The 23,526-nt window shown below is 37.6% G+C and overlaps 1 pseudogene; it reads left to right on the top strand.

Moving 5' to 3' along the window:
* The window catches only part of LOC110738009, a 15,636-nt pseudogene extending 4,376 nt beyond the window's left edge, over positions 1-11,260 (top strand).
* Positions 11,261-23,526: the final 12,266 nt, after the last annotated feature.

Genomic DNA, 23,526 nt, shown 5'->3' with positions numbered 1-23,526 from the left:
CCATCTGGTTTCAGATATGTCTTCTGTTTTCCACAAGATGTTATGCCAATTGAATATGTTAATATATGAGTGGATTGTTTGTATGCTAATTGGTGAATCTTTAGGCAAACGAAATCTAGGATGGAACTAAAGCAAGAATATGAGCGAATAATGTTTGATGTCCAGAAGAAGACGAAGCATGTGAAGTCCCTAAAGCAGCAGGTTCAAAATATACAGGAGCAAAATTTGCGTAACACTCGGGTTTTTTTATCTATATCCAAATACTACTAAGTTATCTTTAATATGAAAATCTATATCTAATATTTTTGCATATTACTACTGTTCATGAAATTTCTTCACGCTTTTGGTTTTATGTGTTCTTGTAAGTTTTTTCACTTATTCTCTATTTTGTTTATGGCAAACTTCATTTACTACGTTACCCATTTACCCCACAATATTTACGCCTTTCCAGTCACCTCTTTTACTTGTTCCACCTTTTTCTTACATTACCCACTTTATACACTTTCTTGCTTTTATCCTTCTTTTACTTATACTCAACCACCTCATCAATACACTCTCTCTTTAATTGCCTTAATTTGTGTGGAAACAATAGTAGTAAAAAAATCTTTTGGGAATGTAGGTAGCACAAATAATTTTTGTTGATGCGTTTCTTCCATGGTGCAAAAAAGAAAAAAAATGTTGTCAGAGTTATTTCATTGTTTTTTTTAAACTGCATTAAAATTTCTTGATTCCTCTGGAATCTGCTGATACAAATGGGTTCAGTCTCCCTGTATAAAAGTTTTGTTGTTGGATAAATAAATAAAAGTCAATATCTTGGGGAGAAAATGATTTTTCTTAAGAAATTCATTGCTTGTTTGATTCCCATGAAACCAGTTACCACACACTGGCAACCTAGTGATTTCTTCATTTTTCTTAGTTTCTACTATTATTATGTCAGTAATAATAAATTTTATATTATAAGCAATATAATAAGAATGATACTGATACTACTTGTAAATTATATATTGGTATATCGTTGTTGCTGTTTTTTTTTTTTTTTTTAATGATAATTTGACTAAAATTATTGTTATTTATTATTGTAAATTATAACATTAGCAATATGGTACTCCCTTGATTCTTTTTTTTGTTCTTGTATATATTTTTTCTCATTGTCTCCATAGACGAACATTGACCAGTTTTTCTCTTATTATGTATCCATCTGAACATTAAGAAAATGCAGAGTACATTTTAGAATGTATGGTGTAGCTTTTTAGACTTTATAGGTCAAATTTGTTTGAAGCCGGGCTTAGCAAAATAAATGGAATTTGCATCTGGATTAATCGAGCCATTAAATATAAGGGTATTGCTTTATGCAGCCTGCATATTAGCATTAAATACATTTTCGAAAATGGTATAAATATGAGACTTTTAAACAGAACACACATAGATCGGTGTCATTAGTGCTTAGTTATTCTTAACCTGTCCTTTTTGGTGCAGTATTTACCATTTTACTAAGTGTATTTAATAAATGCTCTTAGTTAAAGAATTCAGCTCTATATACTATATGGTCTATACCATTTACTAACACATAATCGCTAGGATCTAAAATTATACGACTAAACAATTATGGTTTAACAATCTCTCAACCTCATTTTGTTTATTTAAAATAACAAAAATAAATAACAAAAATAGATGGCATTTGAAGTGGACTAATGCATGTTGTTTATTTAAAATAACAAAAATAGATGGAAATACAAGGTATGGGAATGACATGTGGCATTTTGGAAGGAAAATTTCTTGTTTTAAATAGTAGTATAGATTGCAATATATATCAACTGAAGCACTAATGCAGCCTTTTAATTTGTTTTCCTCTCTCCACTTCTCTACTTTCTTATAATCCCTTTGATCCATCTTTTTCTTTGTCCGAATTTGGGTGTATGTATTGTGTGACTGGGCTGATGGAATGTTTGGTGGTGATATAGTAGGGGAGAGGGGAAGGGCTGAGGTGGTGTTGGTGGCTAGAACTTGTGGTGGACTGAAGGAGAGGGTGGCAAGGTAGGAGGAATACTAGGAGAGAGTAAGCATGGGGTGGACTGATGATTTCGTTAATCATAAATGAATTGTACAAAAAAGTGTATTTCTGTTAAATATTAAAACCATTTCTAACTCAAAGCTGTGTAAACTGTAAATCTAATTGAAGATATTTTATTATTTTTAAATAACCATGATATGCGGTTTAATATCATTGGGAGTTGGGAAATTAATGATATGCAATTTTGTTATTAGAGAAGTGTAAGTAAATGAAAAATAGCAATAAAACGTAGTTGTATATTAACTTACATTGGTGTCTTTTGCTACATTTTTTTTTTATTTTTTTTTAAATAACCATGATTCTTTAACAATATTTGAGCTACTGCCAGAATCTAGCTAGTGGTACGTTTTTTACGCCAAAAGTGCTTTATAGGGTATTTGTCCAACAAGGCCACAACCATATCATTAAGGTGGTTTGACAAAGTCTATTATTAGGATTTTTCTTACCAACTCTTAAACTGTTTTAGTTAACCTTTAGTAGGAACTGGATATGGTAGATTGTGCTTTCTCAGGAATTTTGCTGCATCAGAGAAGGTTGGGGATGCCATCATGTGTTGAAGATGATTTTGATTTGGTTGTTGTTTATGTTGGGATCATCGTGTCAGTGCCTTTTAGCATTGTTTCTCTTGCGAGGCACTTTATCTTATGAACCTCCAAGATATGGAATGTTGGACAATTGGAAAGTCAAGGAACTACTGATTGTGATTTTGTGACTGCATATTAGTATTGTTTTTTTAAAATACGAAAAGGATTTACAGTGACAGTGTCAATGCTTTGGTTTCTACTAATGTGCAACTAGTTATACTTTGAGCCTAAAAGTTTGATTGCTAATGTCCTCCATCTTATGGCAATCTGTCCATCTATAGCCATAGGCTTTCCTGTTGGATAGAAAGCTAAATTTGAGTGGATTGACGGCATATGTATATCAAACCTTAATTTGGTTTGTGTTAGGAAAGATAAGAAAATCTAATTGGAAATCAAATTGACATTCAGGTGCGCTGTCCAACAAGGAAGCCTGTTTAATGATGTAATGTTATTGTTACTTGAAATGCATTCCAAATCTTGTTCTATTAAATACTCTCTCCAATCCTGAAATTTTGAATTGATTTTGGGAGACTCTTGTTCATAAGAATGCATGAAAAAGTGAGTGGGTGTAAGAAAAAAGTTAATGAATAATGAGAGATGGAGTAAAAAGGTGGGGGGGGGGGGGGCGGGGTGTGAGAAGGTGGATAAAGTAAGACTGTAAGAGAGTTTGTTGAAAGGTGTAAATAATGTGGGGTAGGAGCTAGGAGGGGTTAGATAGCAAAAGGGATTTCCCAAAAAAAAGGAATTAAGTAGAAGTAAGTTGTAACTTTTTGAAATGATGTTTGATAGAAAGTGAGTTGAACTTTCAGGAATAGAGGGAGTATGAGTTTCTATATTAATTTTACGGGATGCTGTAGAATGGTATCAAACCATGTTAGATTTTTCATGGTATGCCAAAACCAGTTGCAGCCTGGTTGTTGAGGAGAGAGCGCTAAAAAATCCGAACAGATAGGATACCATATGTTTTGAATTGCAAATGCACCTCCTATTGACTAATATTTCATGATTTTTGCTTCCACAAGAGAAACTTATGTATGCATCTCTCTTTGATTATTAATTGTGTGCTTTGCATAGCTGGGGTATGATTAGCGGGATGACCAAAGCTAAATAGTGCTGGGAAGCTTAAATCATTTAATACTATGATATCTGTTTCTTAACTGAATCTGATATCTTGTGTCTAGTTCACTAGCCCAACCTTAAGTTTGAGGCCTTTAGTCTAAGGATGAAAAAGCTTTTGGGTTGGAAGAATAACCCGAAATCAACTACTACCCTCGTTTTTGAAATTTCTTAAAAATAACTGTTTTCATTTTTTTTTAAAGTACTTTCACCTTATTCCATTTTGGCAAAACCTTCTTATTGTCTTATCATCTATGACTTGGACTTGCAGATTGCTGAGCATAGTACACCCGTGTCTCGACACGACCCTGAAATCCGGGTTAGATCCGACACGGGTACCCTTTAATGATTGAATCCCTAGATCTACAAGTTGGCATATTAATTAAAGAATAACAGATGTAATATACTGGGATTTTGTAAGCCCTTGTGAAGCAATCCAGGTTTTTCATTCACAGCTGGAGGTCAGAAAGGGATTGAAGAGAATGCAGATGGCCGGAAAAAAGAGAGAGGAGAGAGAATCTAATTTGTGTGGGTGGTGAGGAGAGAGGTAAAAAAGTAAAAATATAAACACAAACTTTTATATGTGGCTGGCCACACCGTGTGGCCAGCCACTATGGGGGTTACTTTGTTAGTGTTAGAGGGGTTACTTCATCGGTGTTATAGGGGTTACTTGGTCCATGTTAGGGGTTACTCGGTTAGTGTTACAAGGCTTACTTGGTCAGTGTTATTGGGGTTACTTTGTCCGGCCACATGGTGTGGCTAGCCGCACACAAAACACATTGGTTGCTTTGTTCTTTTACAAGCGGCCACATGGTATGGCCTAGCCGCACACAAAACACGCAGTTTTTTAATTTGTAAAAGACTAACTATTTATTTCCAGGTTTTCCTTAGCAAAATAATTTGAAAAGAAAAAAAGAAAAAAAGAAAAAAAAAAGTTTATTTTATACATATTATTTGCCGTGTCCCCGTACCCGTGTCCAAATCTTAGAGAGAGTCCCTGTGTCCTAAAAATTGAGTTTATGTCCTAAAAATTCGTACCAGTGTCTGATCCGTCTATCGAAGTCCATGTAACATAGGTCTTATCCTTCTTCTCCCCCCCCCCTCCCTTCTTTTTTTAACCTTGTTGTTTGTATGGGAATGATCAAATTGTTCCTGAAGTTTACTGCTATGTAATTGGTTTGGGAATCAAGGATTGAGTGACATTTTGGCTACCCTTAACTCAATTCTCTAGGACTTTTTTTGGACTGTTTTCTATGTTCTACCAGTAATCTAGTATGCTATTGGAGTCTTGGAGATGACTTGTCTTTACCAATTGAGTATGCTGTTGAATATGTTATTTTCAAGCTGTTCCAAGAATCTTTTTCGACATAAAGGATGACAAATCTTTGTTGTTTTATTTAGAAGCCAAGTCACCAATTCTTTGAGTCTGTGTTATCGCCAGCTCCCATTGGCTTTCTTTTGTCTTTTTATAGCTTATGTATTATTAATTAGGTAATTATCTATTGTTCGCTTCTGATTATCTTTGTGATTGTTTCAGGAGAAAAGGCATTATGAAAAACTTCAAGCTGATAAAATTTTACCTGAAATTAAAGAAGCAGAAGCAAAGTATCAGCAGCTTGAACAGAAGCGCAAGGCATACTCTTGCTGATGCAAACTGATTCTGGCATCAAGTTGATGCTTATGCTAGCTAGATTTGTCAGTTTTCCTTAGTTCCGAAACTGAGTACTTGTGCAATCTGATCTGCAGCAAATAGAGTTTTGAATTCAGTGCTATCAGGGGGTGTTGTGCATTATGTACAGTGTTGAATAGGTCATGGAAAAATACTTTTTTAGTTGGATTTCTTCCAATAATTGATATCAAACCAGGCATGCAAATCCACAAGCCACAAGGGACTTGTGATATTGAACCACAATGATTGAAATTAAACCGGGCATGCAAATCCGGAAGTTACTGATTTGTGAAGTGAATTAGCTAACAGTTTCATGCCCCAAATATCTGTGGCAACTATGTGAATTTTATCCAGATGTGTTTATGAGCCTCTATGTGTCTCTGTTATTCTGTGCGTAATCATTTCAATGAGATTTCTTAATTTTTTTTTGTTCTGAATTGTTATTTTGGTCTTCAAGGAAATAAATAAATTAATAAGTTTAGTATTCAATATCATTTGATCTGTTAAGTCGTCAAACATGTGTGAAATTACTCTGCTGGGCCTTGGGCTTAGCAAGGTTTGAAGCTGAGTGCATTCCAAACTGTCTAGCCCAATGAGTTGGGTCAGGTGGAGATATTTTCATCTGTCTAATAGATGTATGTTGTAGAGATCTCGGGTTTTGTAACATAGATGTATGACTGTATGTTGTAGTGATGGACTAATAGCCATAGTGGTAATTGTAAAATGTTTCGTATAATTTTTCTGTTGCCTCCCCCCCCCCACCCCCAACCCCCCGGCCCCGGTCTTCTGGCTACCATTTTTTCTAATTCAAAAAACGATATGCAGGATAGTTATGAGAAAGCCTCCTACATGTGCCCAGAGGTAGAGGTTGAAGCTATGGAAGGCTGTGAAGACACTCCAGAGCAGCTCAGTGCTCACCTGGGTTAAATGATTAAAAATCTCAAGCATGAAAGGGATATGTAAGGATGGAGTTCTTTTTATGAAAGTTTCTGCTATAGATTCTCAAATGTAAAGGTGCAATATTTGCAGATATACAGAATCCATTGATGACCTACAAATATTATATAAGAAGCAGAGTAAGATTTTGACGAAGCAAAAGACTTGTGAAAATATTCGAAAGCAGCTACAGGTAATTTGTATACCAAGGCTCTGAAAGTGGCATAGATGTGCCATCCAATTTGTTTAAATTTTTTGAGTTAGATATATTTATGCTATGCATTAATGCGTCTATACCTATATAAACCATTAAAGCCACATGCACCCTTCCCCTTTCATAAATTTTATTTTCTCAAGAACATCTAGCCTAATCCCTTATTCAACATACATTATTGTTGTTTCTTTCACATGCCCGTTCTTTACATTTTTTTTCCTGGTTGTACTATTTAAAAGACATGCCTTATACAAGTCTAATATTTGGTTGCCCGGTAATAAACAAGGTTTATGTGGTTCAATTAGTGAGGGTGATGTCGTAGCCTAAAGAAATGCAATCATCTTTAAATGTGTATAATAATATGAGTAGAGTAACCCCCTCCCTTTACCCCCTCTCTCTTTCATCTTTGTGCCCTAGTAGAGGTGAATGGGTTACTCCATGAATGGGTTGCTACCTAAACTAAACTCCGGAAAACAAGCCAGATTGGGTTCACAACATTCTTCTTGTTTCCATTATAAAACAAGCTGTTTTAGCATCTATCAAGTTAACTGTATTACCTTAGGAGAGCCAAATGAGACTTGAGGTGGCTTCAATTTTGTATTAGTGCTTAGACACTCTTAAGTATTTTGGGATCGAGATTCTATTTTAGATTGATAAAGGTTGTATAGAATTAGATCATAGGATCAAGTCATAAAATTTCTATATTTTACGTTTTTGCTAAACATATGATATTATCACTAAATTTGTAAGATTCTTCATAATCGCTGAACATATGACACCATTGTAAAATAGTGTTACCTTTATTTTTGGATATTTCTACTTTGACCGGTATATTTGCCAATGCAAAACTTTGACCGTTGATATTTTGAAGAAGATGATAACTGAAATAATGTACAAAATCAAAGTGGAGCAACTAAAAAGAACAAAGGGAATAATAGTAATTCTTCTTTTAAGTGTGAACTACTGCAACTTATATTAGATTTTATATATCAAGTTATCGAAAAGTAATTCATCCGTTCCCAGAAGTTATTAGCGGTCTTTGTACCCATATTAAGGCAATTGGAGAGAGTGCTAATGTGGTAATTGAGTGTAAGAAAAAGGTGGATAAAGTTTGAGAGAGAAAAATGTGTGAAAAATGGGTGGGTGTGAAAATGGTGGAAAAGGTGAGTGACTGAAAAGGTGTAAATATTGTGGGATAAGGACATAAGGTAGTAAAAGGGGTTTGCCAAAAATAAGATAAAATAATAGTGTAAAGAACTTTCAAGATCGAACTAAAATGAAAGTGTAAAGAAATTTAAGGAAGGTAAGTTATATATACTATATATTCCCTCCGTCCCATAATATAGTTCCTGTTTTCCTATTTTGGAGACCTAAAATGTTCCTGTTTCTAAATTTGGGTAGTATATAAAGACTATTACACCCTCATTTTTTTTACTTTATTCATTGTACTTCCTACATTACCCTTGAATTTTGCACATTCCTTGTACTTCTTTCCACTTTCTCTCTCTAAATTGTCTATAATTGTACTTTTCACTTTTATTAATGTACTTCATCTACTTTCTTCTCTTATTTCTTAAGTACCGTGACAAAACACAAACGGGAACTATATTATGGGGTGGAGGGAGTATCTAATTATTTGGACTGATAGGATTTCATAAATTCAAATATTGAGATGAGTAGCTTTTTTATAAAACAGTATATTGTAAGAATGATTTTATCATTTAAAGTTTTCATTGTAAGATTGGATCTTCGCATCATAACAAATTATTTGAAGATCTTGATTCTTGACACTAAAAATGTTTATCTTGGTAGATTTGTAAGATCCTACAATTTTAAGATTTTACATAAAATGGGGATTGGTTGCGTACTTTGTAATTGTAAAATCATAAGATTTAATGATCTGAGTCCCAATTTAGAAATCATAAATGTGCCATTAGATTTGTTTGCTCTTTTTTGAAATGTGATAACCACTAGCAAATGTGTGTTTTTTTAGATAGTAAAATAAATTTACCGATGAAAATGTAGATTTGTAGACAGGCTTCATCAAATACTTGCAAATGATGCACTTTTTTAATAGTGGGCCGAACAGGTCCCTAACAGGCCTAGTAAAGCCGTCAGTGGCTCCAATTCTTAACCTTGATGGAGTGGATTGGTGCTACCTTTATTACATTTCAGCTTAAGAGTGACCCTTACTGGGCCCACAACACTTTAATTTTGCCTTGTTACAAATTATGTTAACTTCCATGAAGCTACCCTTGTTACTACAGTGGAGCTAGCTGAAAGCAGCAATGTCTTCCAGCTAATTATGCCTTTGGTTATACTGGCAAATGTTGCTCCAAGTGTTTATCTTCTTTGGTGTGTTCCGTCCAGCATGCGCTGCTCTTCAAGATATTGTTGATCTCATGCTTTTTTACTCTTGATTGAAACTTAGATTCTGTTAATTCCGCGCTATGCAGGATGCCCAAAGAGCTTTTGAACCATGAAAATAAAAGTTTAAATGGAGTGCTACTGTTGCGAAACGCCAATTGACAAGGAAGTGAGAACTTTGTAATCTGTTTGCCCATTTACTTGATACTTATAAAAAAAAACCCCTGTTCCTACTTTTCTTCTGCTGTTCGTTGACCTCTCTTCTTTCTTTGTTTTATGTTGATTTTTTTTATTTTTATTGTACCAGATTTCATAGCAATCTGGCAAAGAAAGGGATAAGTGGTCAGATGAAAGTGGACTATGAAGGGAAGACTCTTTCCGTTGAGGTGATTATATTTGTTACTCTTTCGATTAATTTGATTGCCCCTGGGATAGGAATTTAACATGTTCTTCATTTGACTGATTGATAGGTTAAGATGCCACAGGTTGCTTCTAATACTACTGTTCAGGATACCAGAGGACTTTCATTATTACTGATCAAATTTTGACCTGGATTAATTCTGTTCTTTCTTCACAAGTTCTCTAAAGTTCTTTATCAAATTCCCCCATGATATCCTGCTCCTTAATTTATAAGATTTTGGATATGGTATCTTTCTTACTCTGCGACCATGGAAGTTGGACCAACTCAAATCCTGTAAATGCTAGAATGGTTATCATGGAGATAGATGTTGGTGAAAAATGTATCTAGGATCTAATGAACCTCGTCAAGGTTCGATGTAATTTTCCATGTTTGTTAATGCTATTTACTAGTATGTGCTTAAACAGGCGGGGAACGTTCTTTCTCGACGTTGTGTTTTGCACTAGCTCTTCATCAGATGATTAAATCCCCTTTTCGAGCAATTGATGAATTCGATGTATTTATGGTACTAGAAGCTTGTGGAGCTTATGCTTTTATTTTGGTGCTTCTAATGGCTTGGATTTTTTTACATTCTCTACCTGCCTGTTCAGGATGCGGTTAGCCGGAAAATCAGTCTGGACACCTTGGTTGATTTGCGTTATCACATGGATCACAGTGGGTGTTCATCACCCGTCATGATATCAGGTGCCTAAAATTGAGTTGCGTACATACTACATAGCTATTTTTGTATAAATGTTATCTTCGTGATGTCTTCAAGCATAGTACATGACATAGATATCTTTAATTGAACAATTTGTTTGAGTAGAGGTTGGAAATGCAGCAGAGTTGCCACTAAAAAATTAAACATGTTATATGATGGATCTCTGGATCAAAGATATGCAATCTGTAGGGGTAATATCTAATGGACAAGAAATTTTAGCTAGCAAAAAAGTATGCAGATAATTGGTCAATGTGTACTCCAATCACTTATAAGCTTTGTTGGGCTTTCCTTCTATTAAAAAAAAAAAAGGTTTCTTTGTAATTTTTGTAGTATGGCAACAATATATATAATTTTAATTCTTAACAAAAACATAGGTATTTGATTAGTTTGGACTGGGAACGTTTTTAGTACTTTTTTAAGAAAAACATTTGGATATTTCTCAAGGTCTTTTGCTTGATTTTGTACTTGAATAAAAATGCATTTTGATGAAAAGTTTGTGGGTAGCATCTTAAATTGTTCTTTGCCAACCTGTCCCTCCATAGTCCTTACTGTACTGACTTGCAAAAGGAATTTTTTATACCTTCTCAGAAACTTGATATAGCCTCGAATTTTCAGCAGGCCAAATATTCAGTGAAATTTCACTGCTACTGCTTGCGAGTTTGGTCACATGCACGAGAACTAAATCTCTGACATTGTCATGTCGCATTAGGGGCTGACATCTTCAAGCAGACTTGACATTGTTCGGCTGTTTATATTAGGCTAGATAAGTTGATTGGCAATCCAGACTTTATTTGGTTGTAAGTAGGTGCTGTTTCTTTGGTTTGGAACTCAACTTTGTAGAAAATCCATTTAGCGTAAACAGCTGTGACCTTTGGTGGTAGCAGAGAAAAAAATGTCTGAAACCAGCATTCCCATAAGTCCTTTCCCAGTTCCCCACCCCTGGACCCTGATTGTCTGCACTCATGGTCTAGTTGAAATATTTGAAGATAGTTGTAGGCAATATGTTTTACAATGTCGAAAATTGAGCTGTTTATAATCTCTAAGGAATTGGAAATGCATAAATTTGTATTATTTTCTTTGTTGTATGGTGAAACAAGACGAGAGAGTTAAGAAGCAGCAGATGGTAGTTCCTCGTTCTTAAATCTTCTTTTTTTTTTTTAAACAAATCAATTTATTAATCAAAAGCCATATGATATCTACAAATGAAATATAAATCATCAAATACATAAAATTGAATCAAATAAGGGTTTCCTTTATCAAAGTTACGATCGTTGAATAGATCTTGCACTGTAGTAGATCTCATGCCCACATCGCTGGAATATACAACCTTTTCGGAGAGACGGTCTAACGATTTGTTGTAGCCGTAAGGGTAATTTTCATCTGATTCACTTGAACGCCTTTGAAGATTTGATAATTGTTGCGATTTCGGACAACTCTTTACCAACGAAATGATAATAGGGCAAAATATGATTATCTTTTTAATAAACCCCAATACACATAAAAACCATAAACAAAAACAAACAACAAAACTAACAAAAACTAACGACTCCACCGTAGGAAGACAGACGAATATCTACACTAGTGTAGATTTATTGAAAATTAAAAAGCAAAACTAAAGAAAATTAAGGGAAAAGGGTCGAAAATAGTCTAATTTCCGAAAAAATTAGATTGTTTTTAGCCTAAACGGTCAAAAAATTGGAGAAACCCTAGAAGATAGATAGAAGGAGAGAACAAGAGAGGAGAGGAGAGGCTCCTCGTTCTTAATCTGAGTGCATAGTATTAATTTTGCTGATCCAACTATTTATTCCTGATCATTTCGTGTGGTGCCTCCACTTTCACGATTTTAACATTCTATCTCATTATTAGCAGGTTCTTTTGGGATTCAATTAGTCTCCATTTTACCTTGCTATCCTAGCTCTTCGCTAGTATTGCTATGGATTCGCATCCCAACTTTTGTATCTATATCTTATTTATCCAATATATTAAAACTTAGATAAAAGCCCGTGTGATGCATGATTTTTTCATACATAGATCTCAAGAAAAGATACTTTTCTTATTTAGATAGACTCTAAGTTTTTTTTTAATAATTATATAATTCATTTTATTATTTAAAATTTTTAGAAAAAAAAACACATAATAATTTGATTAAGGAAAAATCGTCAAACATAATACAACATTTGGGTGGTCCGCCAAAAACAAGTAAATCTTTTGATTATTTCTAGATAATACAACCTTTAACTAGTATCTGCTTTAAACAGGTTATGACCGGTTATTAACCTAATTAATAGGTTGTATGGACATGTGTTATTGTTTAATTGGTTTGAAAATTTTATTTGATTATTTATTTAATGCTTAATTTTTAAGAGATTATTATTATTTTATTTATTAAAAAAAAAACCATCCCCCACCAACATCCCCACCAGTCACCGGCTGCCACCCTCTTCCCCTTCCCCGGCGTCTGCCAGTACCCCCCTCCCTACCCTCTGACGCCGGTCGCGCCGCCCAAACCTCCCTTCCTCGGCGTTGACGTTGACCCCACTCCCCGCGTTTCCCGCTTCCTCACGAACCACCAACTCCCTCCTCGATTCCCCTCTCTTCCCTCCCACAAAACCCCCTAAAATCCATTCCCTACCCTCGGAAACCCTAATCAAAGTCGTCGCCGATGGTTAGGGAGGACCGGTTAGGGTTTTTTCGAAGGTGGAGGGATGGTTTTAGGGAGTTTCGTGGGTGAGGGAGAAGGGTTTCGGGGAGGGGATTGGTGGTTCAAGAGAAGAGGGAAAGGGCGACGCACAACAGGGTGCAGACGGTCTGAACCGGCGCCGAGAAGGTAGGGGTTTGGGCGCGGCTGGCGGGGAGGGGTCTGAAAGAGCACCGGGGAAGGGGTATGTAATACCCTTGAAATTTCCTCATTTTAAAAAGCTCTTTACACTCTAAATAAAACTCATTTTAGGAAATATCCAAAATATTACCACCACCGTGATAACGGCAAAGGCTATTTTTCAAAGTCATACAACGAAATTCTAAAAATAAAACCAACTTTCAAAATAAAACTTAAGTTCACAACCTCAAAACGAGAGTAAAATAAAACATTCACAAGTTGGAACCAATTCAAACATGGCAAACCAACTTAAAAATAAACATAACAATGTTAGTCCATAACCAATTATTCAAAATATAAAACTAAGAAAGCATAACAAGTAACTCTCTGTATTCATTCCCTTCATGCTCTTCATGCTTCAAGTACCTGTCACTTCCTTTTTATTTCAACTCCTCTACTCATCATATAAATGGGTCATAGTAGGACCAATCCAAAGGAAAGCCAAACACAAACACAAAAGTACAAATCAGCTTACATGCTCGCCATACTCAGAAGTAAACTTACCTTTGACTCATAACTAACAATATTAATTATTAAATAATAATTTTGGATTACTCATAACTATGGGGATTTGATTGATGAATGATGAGGCTGCTGTGTTGTTGTTTATTATTGGCTACTCACTCCCTTACTGTTTTACAAATTTCTTAAAGGAGTCCCCTTTGATTTTCTTTTGTATCCTGATTTGTATTGAGTCCCCTATTGTAGTGTGTTGTTTACCTTATCCAAATCCACATGATGAAGGGACTTCATTGAATTTCACTAAACACAAGTGTTTTGCTCCAACATTTTGCTTAATGCTCTTGTTGTTGAGGTAACCTTGTGACTTAGTGTTGTATTCAACAATGACATACAAACCTTCTGATGGATTAAGTGCCCATATAACAGCTGATTCTTTGTCATTTCTATTCCATTCAAAATGTGGGTACAAAAGGACCATACCTTCATCAAAAGACTTTACAACAGACTGCCTTACATTTTTGAATCATTGTACTCAACAAAATACACCTAACCAACTGGTAACTGAATAAAAAAAAAAAAGCAGATTAACATAACTAAGTGGTTATGTGTGGCAGTCCATGTGTTGTCTCATTGATGTGATGAGTCCCCTAGTCTGCATCCACCTCCATATCTTCTGTTGCTTCTTCATTGGCTTGATTTGCTGACCTAAACATAGTGTTTAGGTACTCCACATCCTCCATCACTACTTCCTTCTGCACATCTACTTTATCTGGTTGAATGCTAATATTTTCAATTTTTTTTTTGTTCATGTGGGGTATTTTGTACTTGTTCCCACCTTCTGCCTTGAGGATCTTTATCATGTATTTTTGCAAAGTTACCCAGATGTATTGTTAACTTGGGAATTGAATGTGTTATAAGAGTCTCTCACTTTTTCAACTAGCTCATCTAAGTCTCTAGGAAAAGACTGATATTGCAAAGATTGAATAGACCTAAATAACCCTAAATCAAGCACATTCAAATGAGGTGACTGTGTTGGCTGAAAAACAAATTGAATGTTGAACCCATTTGCTGTTGTTGCTGCCATAAATTCTGCATCATTAGGAGCTTGGTGAGGCTTTGCATTGTCCCATTGGATGACAACATTTTTTTCCAGAATTTCAGGCCACTTTGAGATGATTGCTGGTATGACCTTTGTCAGCAACATATCTCTAATCACTTCTCTGTTTACATTTTGGAGTGCCTTTGTTTCCAAAGTTCCTTTGGCTCTTTTTTTGCTTGATTTCTTTGCTAGTTGCTAGACAGTAAATGGCAATATGCCATACTTCCCATCATGCAGGAGTTCCCCATTTCTGTCATACAATGGCTTCCCAATAATTGCCATAAACATTGCCTTCAGCTTGAATCTTTTTTACTGTACCGCCATGTATGGATCCTCCTCACTTGGTAGTAGATAAAACCTCCTCTTATCAGGGTTCAAATAGAACCACTTCTCATCTATGTGTATGACATGTTTCATGTCAACAAATGTGGGGTCCTCATTACCCCTGTAATTGGATTTATATGTGATAAAATCCATCTGAGTTTGGCTACCTTATGATCTGATGTTAGTGCCGGCTTATTGCAGCTTGTGTGTGTTCTTAGCCTTCCCTTTTTCTTCAAATTGTGAACTGTAACATGACTTATCTTCAGTACTCCTGCATAGCTCCTTTCTGTCTGCCTTAAATGCAAAGGGATTACCTGTAGAATTTCATTAGATATTTGCAATGGCTTTCTCCCTATTCTGCCATACTTCTTAGTCCTGACATCAATCAAGTCCCCTTTTGCCAACCTTTTTTTTTTTTTTTTTTATTTCTGTGAAGATTCTTGTGATGGTGGATTTGTGAACATTGAATTGAGATGATAAATGTTTCATGTGACCCCTTGGTAATCTTCCCTCATGCATTTTGACCAACATTGCATCAATAATTTGTCTTTTCTTGTGCATGGTGAGTTGTTTTCTGTCTGCCATTTGAGTCCCTCAATGAAATGGTTGTTGCATTTGTGAGGAAGCAACCTCAGCTTCTGTGTTTTGCTGGCCCTGTTCTCCTTCTTGGTTGTCTTGCATGTTTTCATCTTCAGATTCAAAGTCCTCCATGCCTGCATCTTGCATTTCTTCTTCATGGTCATACCACAATTCTGCCATCTGTTCTTCATTTAGTATGTGATCAACATCGAAAAACACAGCATCAACAAATTCTGCCATGTGTTTTTCTTCTTCAGCACAGCTTGATGATGTAGGGGGGCTGCTGATTTTTTGTGGAGTAGATGAAGGATGCAGCTTGATGTGCAGGACTAATTTCTGCTTAGCCGATATTTTTTGGGTTTTAATGGGCTAGTTAATGTGTAATTACTGCTAACTTAATGATGAATGAAGGCTTTATATGCCTTAATTGGATTCAAATTTGTGCTAGAAACTTTGTTTTTGCTGGAAACTTTGACCCAGCTTGAAAACTTAATGATTGTAAACATTTAATGTGTTAGAATGGAGGCTGGTATTTATAGCCCTCTTAAATGATGAATGAAGGCTTTAAATGCCTTAAAAAAAATTCAGATATGTGCTGTGCTTTTATTTTAAAAATGGAGGGAACAAAATTTTCACCCAAAATTCAACAAATTCGAATTTTTGGTGAAAATTTGGGGGGAAATCCACCCCATGTGTTTTTGCCAGAATTTCCCACCAACATTGCAAGTGGGTGGCCGTACTTTCTCTCTCCTATCCCTTTAATTAAGTACACTTACTTTTCTTAAACAATACTGTTTTTCGTATGTAAACGACGTTTTAATCAAAACTCACTACCTTTGGTAGTGAACACCACCCTCTCGTGGCCAAATTCAGCCTTTAAATATGGTTTTCGGGCAAAACGAAGGTTTAATGTTTAAAATAAATTTTCAGATTGTTATAAAGCTTTAAACTTGCTGTAAGTTTATGAATAAGTATGTATTTTAATGTTTTTATGTAGGAAATTTTAAGAATAATATATAAGCTTTTAATTCTAGCAAAAAAGAAGGTTTTAAAGTGTTGTTTAATTGAATTTTGAAAGTTTGATTGAGTTTTTATGAAACTAGTTGAATTCTAATTATATATTTTAAGTTTAGATTGTTGTATTCATACATTCTACTATTAAATTAAATTTTCAGATTTTTAATCTTGGTTTTAAAGGTTTTAAATCATGGTTTTATGATAGATTTTTAGGTTTTTAACATACTAACCTACTATATAATAATTATTTCAAGTAGATATGTTTATGAGGTTGTTTTATAATCTTAAACTAAATTTCCAGATTATAATCCTTACTTTAAAGTTGCAGGAATTTTATGTTATAAGCTATATTTTCATGATTTTAACATATAGACTTATAGTTGAACTATTGAATTATTAACTTTGAATATTGTGAGTAATTTAATTAAAAGCATTATTTCAATGGTTTAAGGGGTTTTAAAGTGAGTTAGTGTTGCTGTAAATTATATTGCTTGGTTATTGATTGAACCATTGTTGTTTGGTTTAGGAGAGGGCTTTGTAGAAGGCGATTTTTAGTTTCTAAGGTGGACAACCAACTCGTTTACTCAAGGTACGTACAAGGATACGAAAACCTTGACTTTAGGAGCATGTTTAAGGACTGGGAAAAACTTAGAATCATGTTAGGAAACTTGTAGATTGGATGAAATTGTTTGGTAGTGAGTTTGATTGATGATTAATGTGATGATTGGTTTGATTCATGTATGAGAAATGCGTATTGATTTTTCTTGTAAGTGTTATTTATGCAATAACTTGCAAGATGAGCTAAGAGGCTAAGGTACATAAATATGTGGAATGAATTATCTTATTATTCGTTCATATCTATGAATTGGAATGGGTAAAGGGAGAATTAAAGTCTTACAAGACGAGGTTGAGGATTGAGGTGCCTTATGCACTTAAGGTGTTTATACACCGAGGTAGTTAAAGGATTCAATACTAAATATTGTTTGTCACTAATAAATCAAGAATTGAATTGGAAATTTGAATTTTTTGAATGATGGATGTGTGATTGGTTGTATTGTTTTGCATTTGAGTCATCACCAAGTTTAAACTGGTAAATCACGTAAAGTGCAAGAAGGATGAGCAATAAAACTCTGGATTTGTGCACATCTAGAGTATTGACAAACAAGGGTTGGGGTACACGAGGTATTAGCCGTGTACTTTCTAGAGGTCGTCTGATCTACGAGTCTCTTGTTTACAAATGTTTTTCTAAACTATAAGGAGTTAGATAAGATCTCATACTAGCTATGGCCACGGAGTCGCGCCCGTCTGCCATAGGATTTTTATTAATGTTTCCGAAAGGAGGCATAGGGTTTTCTTTTATTAATGTTCCGACATGGAACATAGGGGGACAATCTGGTCTATTGCTTAATCCAATCAATGAATGTAATGAAATGAATTATTGTTGGTAATTAGTGAAGTCTTAGTAATGTTAACAGTTGAAGCGTGTGTTCGAGTCAATAATTAAATTGTGTGTGCCGATTAATTTTTATTAACATGCTAAGGACTCTTTGCTATATTTCGTAGCTTGTATGTACTCAGCGTTGCTGATTGCGTGCTTTTGTATGTCTTTTTCTTGGTCATGGCCTTTGCCTTTTCAATGACCCTGTAATGATCCAATTTTTACACTTGTAATATTGGGGAGCAGATTAATCACAGGTTTATACGTAATCAGAACTTGCATCAAGATGGTGGGATTTAGAGTGGAGTGTTGGATATTTCCACAGTATATTTTGTTTCATAAGTTTGGATTTAATTAAACTCTGGTTTGATTTATTTACTACTTTTATTGGGTTTGAATAAGGGCCTTAATGGTTCCAACTTGTAAGAATAAATTTGGTTTTGATTTTTGGTTTTGAAACTTATTGATAACTAAGTTAGTTTTTCCGCTGCTAAATTCTGAACTAGCCTTAACGTTTGAACACGTGGCGGTAGCACGTCAGTAATTCTCTTGCAAATTGATAAAGGTAATTATAGTTTTTAAGAGAGAATTATTAGGGTGTTACAAATTTCATAATAAGATGATAAAATTTTGAGAGTGTTATGGATCATATGTGATTTAGGATTTTATTGTCCAAGCGATGGCTCCCACTCATTTTCATGACTTGAGATCTTTCAACTTGACAACCTACAATCAATGTTCGACAACGAACTTTCCATTGAACACTTTCTTATTATTGCCTTCCAGGCAACAATATTCTCAATATATATTTCAGTAAACATTCTGATGGTGCTTTGCTCAGATTTCATTCCAAACGACTCACAATGATTTGGGAGACCCTAATCACTTGTGATCATGGAAATTTACCTTAAATTTTCGCACATTATACATGGATGCGTGTCCATGTTACCATTCTCAAGCCACGACGCAATCTAGCTCGTGCTTATAAACGACTTCCTTATTAAGGATCTAATCCTTGCTAAGGATGTGCTTGCAACATCAATTCTCAAATTACATTTGTTTCCATGCGCCAAGAACTTATCCCCTTTTACTTATCAAAGTACTTTGGATTTTTCTTGATCATAATCTAACGATTCATCACTTATGTTTCGAGTGTTTTTGGTCCCTCGAGAGAGTTACAATACGAAGTATGCGCGCCTGACCTCTGTACCTGCAAAACCACGAAACTCCGTTTGGGTGGAGTTCTGCCTCCGAAGGTCAAGTTAGTATGATTCCGGATGAGAAAGCGTGCGGAAAGTAGAATAAATGTTTCTCTCTGATTCAGGGAGATTCCGCAATTAAGATTGCTCGGGTTTTGTGTCTGTATTTATGAATGGGTCATAAATGAGGATTTTCCCCTATTTATAGTGGGGGAGGCATGTTCCCTGATTAGGGTTTTAATGCCACGTGTCAGCATCTGATTAGATCTCGTTAGGCCTCTGGTGGGCTGCCACGTGTCATCATACTACTGGGCCACGTGGAAGAGGGTATTTTTACTCAAAACATTTGCCCCTCATAGGTGTGATGTGGCGTAGCCATGTGTCACCTGTGATAGGTTTTAAGCACAGGGGAGGCGACGATTGAGTTGCTTCCCGCCTCTCTCTCTTGGATTCAAATTTTGAAAATTTGAGGCAGAAGGTGGCGATTCGCCTTCTGGGTTTGTCTATAAATAGAGACATTCCCCCCCTCTCTCCTCACTTTACAAATTTTGCAAAAATTTCTTGAGAGCTCTGACACCGGCTGCTAATTTGTGCAACCAGCTTCTTCATTCGAACGCATACGGATACCGGTTGAGGGATTCTTCAATTAACTCACCCAGGTACCGTCTGACTTGATTTTCTTCTTAGCTTGAGTAGGACCACAGACGGTCTTACTCCGTCTGGGACTCCATAAGGACTTCATGCTTTGCATTTGGTAGACCCACAGACGGTAATAGACTGTCTGGGGTATCTTCAAATCATGGCCTTCAAAAACAGACCCTCAGACGGTAATAGACCGCCTGAGATGTCTTCATTCAATGGACTTCCGATAATATATTCCATAGGCCCACAGACGGTGATATACCGCCTGTGACATTTATGAACAATTGTCTTCTGGGGATTGCATTGACAAGACCCACAGACGGTAACATGCCGTCTGAGGCTTCTTTAGACCAGTATCATTTTGCATCCAATAGACCCTCACCCGGAGATATTCCGCCTGGGTCATCTTCCAACAATTGCCCATTATAACTTGCATCTCATAGACCCTCAGCTGGTGAGTGACCGTCTGGGGTACCTTGAAACAAGGATCACCAATTCTAGACCCTCTGACGGTTTTGGACCGTCTGGAGCATCATCAGATAATTGCTTTTCAAAACTAGGCCCACAGACGGTTATGTACCATCTAGGTTATCTTCAAGCTAATCTTCAAGACTTGGATCCTTCGCACCCTTAGGCGGGCTCATACCGTCTGAGGGATGGTCAAGCAATTGTCTTCATAGCTTGCTCATGACCTGTTTTTGTAACACCTTCAGCCGGCTATTATTCCGTCTGGGGGGTCTTTGAGCAACTCTCCTCAATTACCGCTTGAGGTATCCTTAGAGAGTTTCAATAATCATTCTATGGACCCACATCCGGAAATGTTCCGTCTGGGGCATTTCTAGATGATCTTCATTGATCCCGCATGGGGCATCTTTGAATGAAACTTTGTGATACCGTTTGGGGTGTCTTCGAGCAAGCTTCCTGGATATCGCCTGGGGTATCTTTGGGAAAGCTTTTATGATACCGTTATGGGTATCTTTGGGTGATTTTCTTCCAAAATGTCTGACTGTTTGTATTTGTGCTTCAGGTTTTTAAAACATAAACGGACTTCTCCGCCTGTGGCATCTTCAAGCCACACCTTGGAATCTCAACACTCGAGTCTTCTTCAACCGTTCTCACAAAATCAAGGTATCACCTTTGCCCCCTTGTAACCTCTTGAGTTTACCGGTTGTATAGGTTAGAGAATAATGTACTCTCCCAATACACACACGGCACAACCTAGGGCAGTTGTCAACCGGTCACCGGATACGACTGAATTTAGGACTGGGGATGCCGTCTGGGGGTGTATGGAACACCCTTACTTTTCTGCGAATCCGACCGTCTCTGTTCATGTGCAGGACAGAATGGCTCGGACAAGGAAAACGGCTTTTGATCCCGAGTACAAGTCAGATGATTCAGCCAGAACTCCGGTTGAAGACGTTCCCTTTGATCAACCAGGTGTTCCAAGTACGCCTGGTGATGAGATTCTGGAAGATTCTGGGAGCTCAGGTGGTATGGGAGCTGATCAAGAATCCGGATCTACAAATTCAACTATGACGCCGGATGCCCCTCAAGATGATGAGGAGGCATATAATTGGCCTGCAATAAACAATCCGATGGAGGCGCATATAAGCACCCGGGATGTTGTAACGTTAAACGCAACACTCCCGGCATTTTTGGAAAAACGACCGGTTGGGGAGGACTGGGAGGTTGGCGTGCCGCCGGCTGATGCATCAGTCATCTGGGAAGACAACCTTAAACATGCCGATAACTACTTCGGCTGCTATGAGGCGGCATTTAAAGTCGGCCTCCGGTTCCCCCTACACAGATGTGTCAAGGCCATATTAAGAGGCTATGACTTGGGGATCTGGCAACTTACACCCAACTCATGGGTCAACATTTTGGGGTATATTGCCGCCTGCGAAATGCAGGAGGTGACGCCTAACTGGGAGGCGTTTTCCCACATGCACTATTTAAGCAGGGCATCGGGTGGCTGGAATGCGTGGTACACACTAACAACGCACCCGAAATATATGATGACCTTGGAAAAGCCCTCCAAGTGGACCAGCTGGAAGAGCAAGTTCTACTACGTCTCTTCCCCATCTACGGCTGCTAATCACCGGATGCGCCGTTACAACAAGAACCCGGTTCTACTGGGAAAAAAGTGCACCCTTCCCAGGGTACCGGCTGAGGCTTGGGATGCTATAATGGAGCCGGGACTATTTAAGAAAACAACTGAGCCATTGGATGATGGGACACAAATCATTATCCCTAAATTCTGGGTCCCTCATCCGGACTGGTTTAGAAACGAGGCGTTTCTCTCCGCCTGTGGCCTCAGCACCCTTTGGGACAAACGTAGGTTTACTGCTTAACCGGCGTGCTGTGCCGCTTGCATGATGTTTGAATGCTTCTCACATTTTCCTTTGTTATTTTGCAGAAAAAGGACTCGAAATGACTCCTCCTGAAATGACACCGGCTAAGTCTGCAGCCGAAGTAAGGAAGGAGCAGTTACAGGCTAAACGGGCCCAACTGGTGGCCAGGGCTGGCGGGGTAATTACCGGCTGACTTCTTTACCGCCTGCATATCTTGTTAATTATTTTGATATTAACTTTTGATTTCTTATCTTTTGCAGACGGGGAGCCAGAACGTGCCCCGCTCAATAAGATAAATGCTCAGGAGACCAGGAGAGGAACTCCCGCAGCCGGCCTATCAAAGGCGAAGGACCTCAACCGGCCCCGCCCCAACCTTACCCGGCGAGAGACCCACGACTGCAGGCAAAATTCTGCAAACCCCGGGTGGAAGCTCGGGTCCGGCTGGGGCAAGATCTAGGGAGCCTGCGGTTCCCTCGGGTCGGGTGCCTGCTATTGCATCCGGCTCAACTGCGGTTGGGGGTGGTGGCACCCCGCGTCCTGAAAATCAAGGTATGGATTTCACTTTTGACCCCCCCTGGCCGCTTGGGCCAGTTCAAGTCAAGTCTCATACTTCTCAATTAGGAGAGCCCTCCAGCGACCGGCTGAATATAGGGGCCGCCTATGCCCAACACTTAACCAATGTCTCTCATGATGCAGATACTGCTTCCCGTTTTCCGGATATGCAGAATTATGCCCGGCGAATGCGGAGGACCCTTACCCGGTCTAAGAGGGAAGAAGTGCCGGGTATCAACCAGGTCAATCTTGACCGGATTAACTTTCTGCTTGCTGAGGTAAAAATACCGGTTGGGGTAGTCTGGTTACTTTGCCAAAGACCGGATGGGGTACTTTTGTGCAAAATTACTCTTTGCTTATGACTGACACTAACTCCTTTTCCGGATGATCCTGCAGGCGTTGCTGAGGGTTGACGCCTTGAAAACCCCCTTGCGGAAGAAGCAAGAGGAGGTAAGGGATGCCCAGAAACGGGCAGCCGAATTACTTGATGTATGTCAATACAACTCCATAATGCTTGAAGTCAAAACTAAAGCAAGAGAGATGAAACAGGAGGAACTCATCCGGGAGCTTACGGATGCTGCTGACAATGCCAACAAAGCTGCCGAGGACCGCAAGGTGGAAATTGATCAGCTCAAAGCAAACACTTTGAAGGAGGCTGACAAGGAGAGGGCTGGTCTAAAGGACGAGGTCACCCGGCTGGGGAATGAGCTGGAACAGGCGAAGGGCGAGCTGGTAAGAACCACAAAACAGCACCTAGACCAGCTGTCGGCAGAGCAAAACCAGCTGGTGGCCGAGAATGAGTGCGACTGTGAAGCGCGCATGAAGATGGCATGGTCCGTGAAGACCAGCCGTCCGAGCAGCAGCAACTAGAACAACAACAGCAACAGCAGCAGCAGCCACAGCTTTTTTT

The sequence above is a fragment of the Chenopodium quinoa genome, unplaced genomic scaffold (assembly GCF_001683475.1).
Source record: "Chenopodium quinoa cultivar QQ74 unplaced genomic scaffold, ASM168347v1, whole genome shotgun sequence".
In the NCBI taxonomy this organism is placed as follows: Eukaryota; Viridiplantae; Streptophyta; class Magnoliopsida; order Caryophyllales; family Amaranthaceae; genus Chenopodium; species Chenopodium quinoa.
The sequence above is the reverse complement of the archived record's forward strand: the minus strand, read 5'-3'. Positions and strand labels throughout refer to the sequence as shown.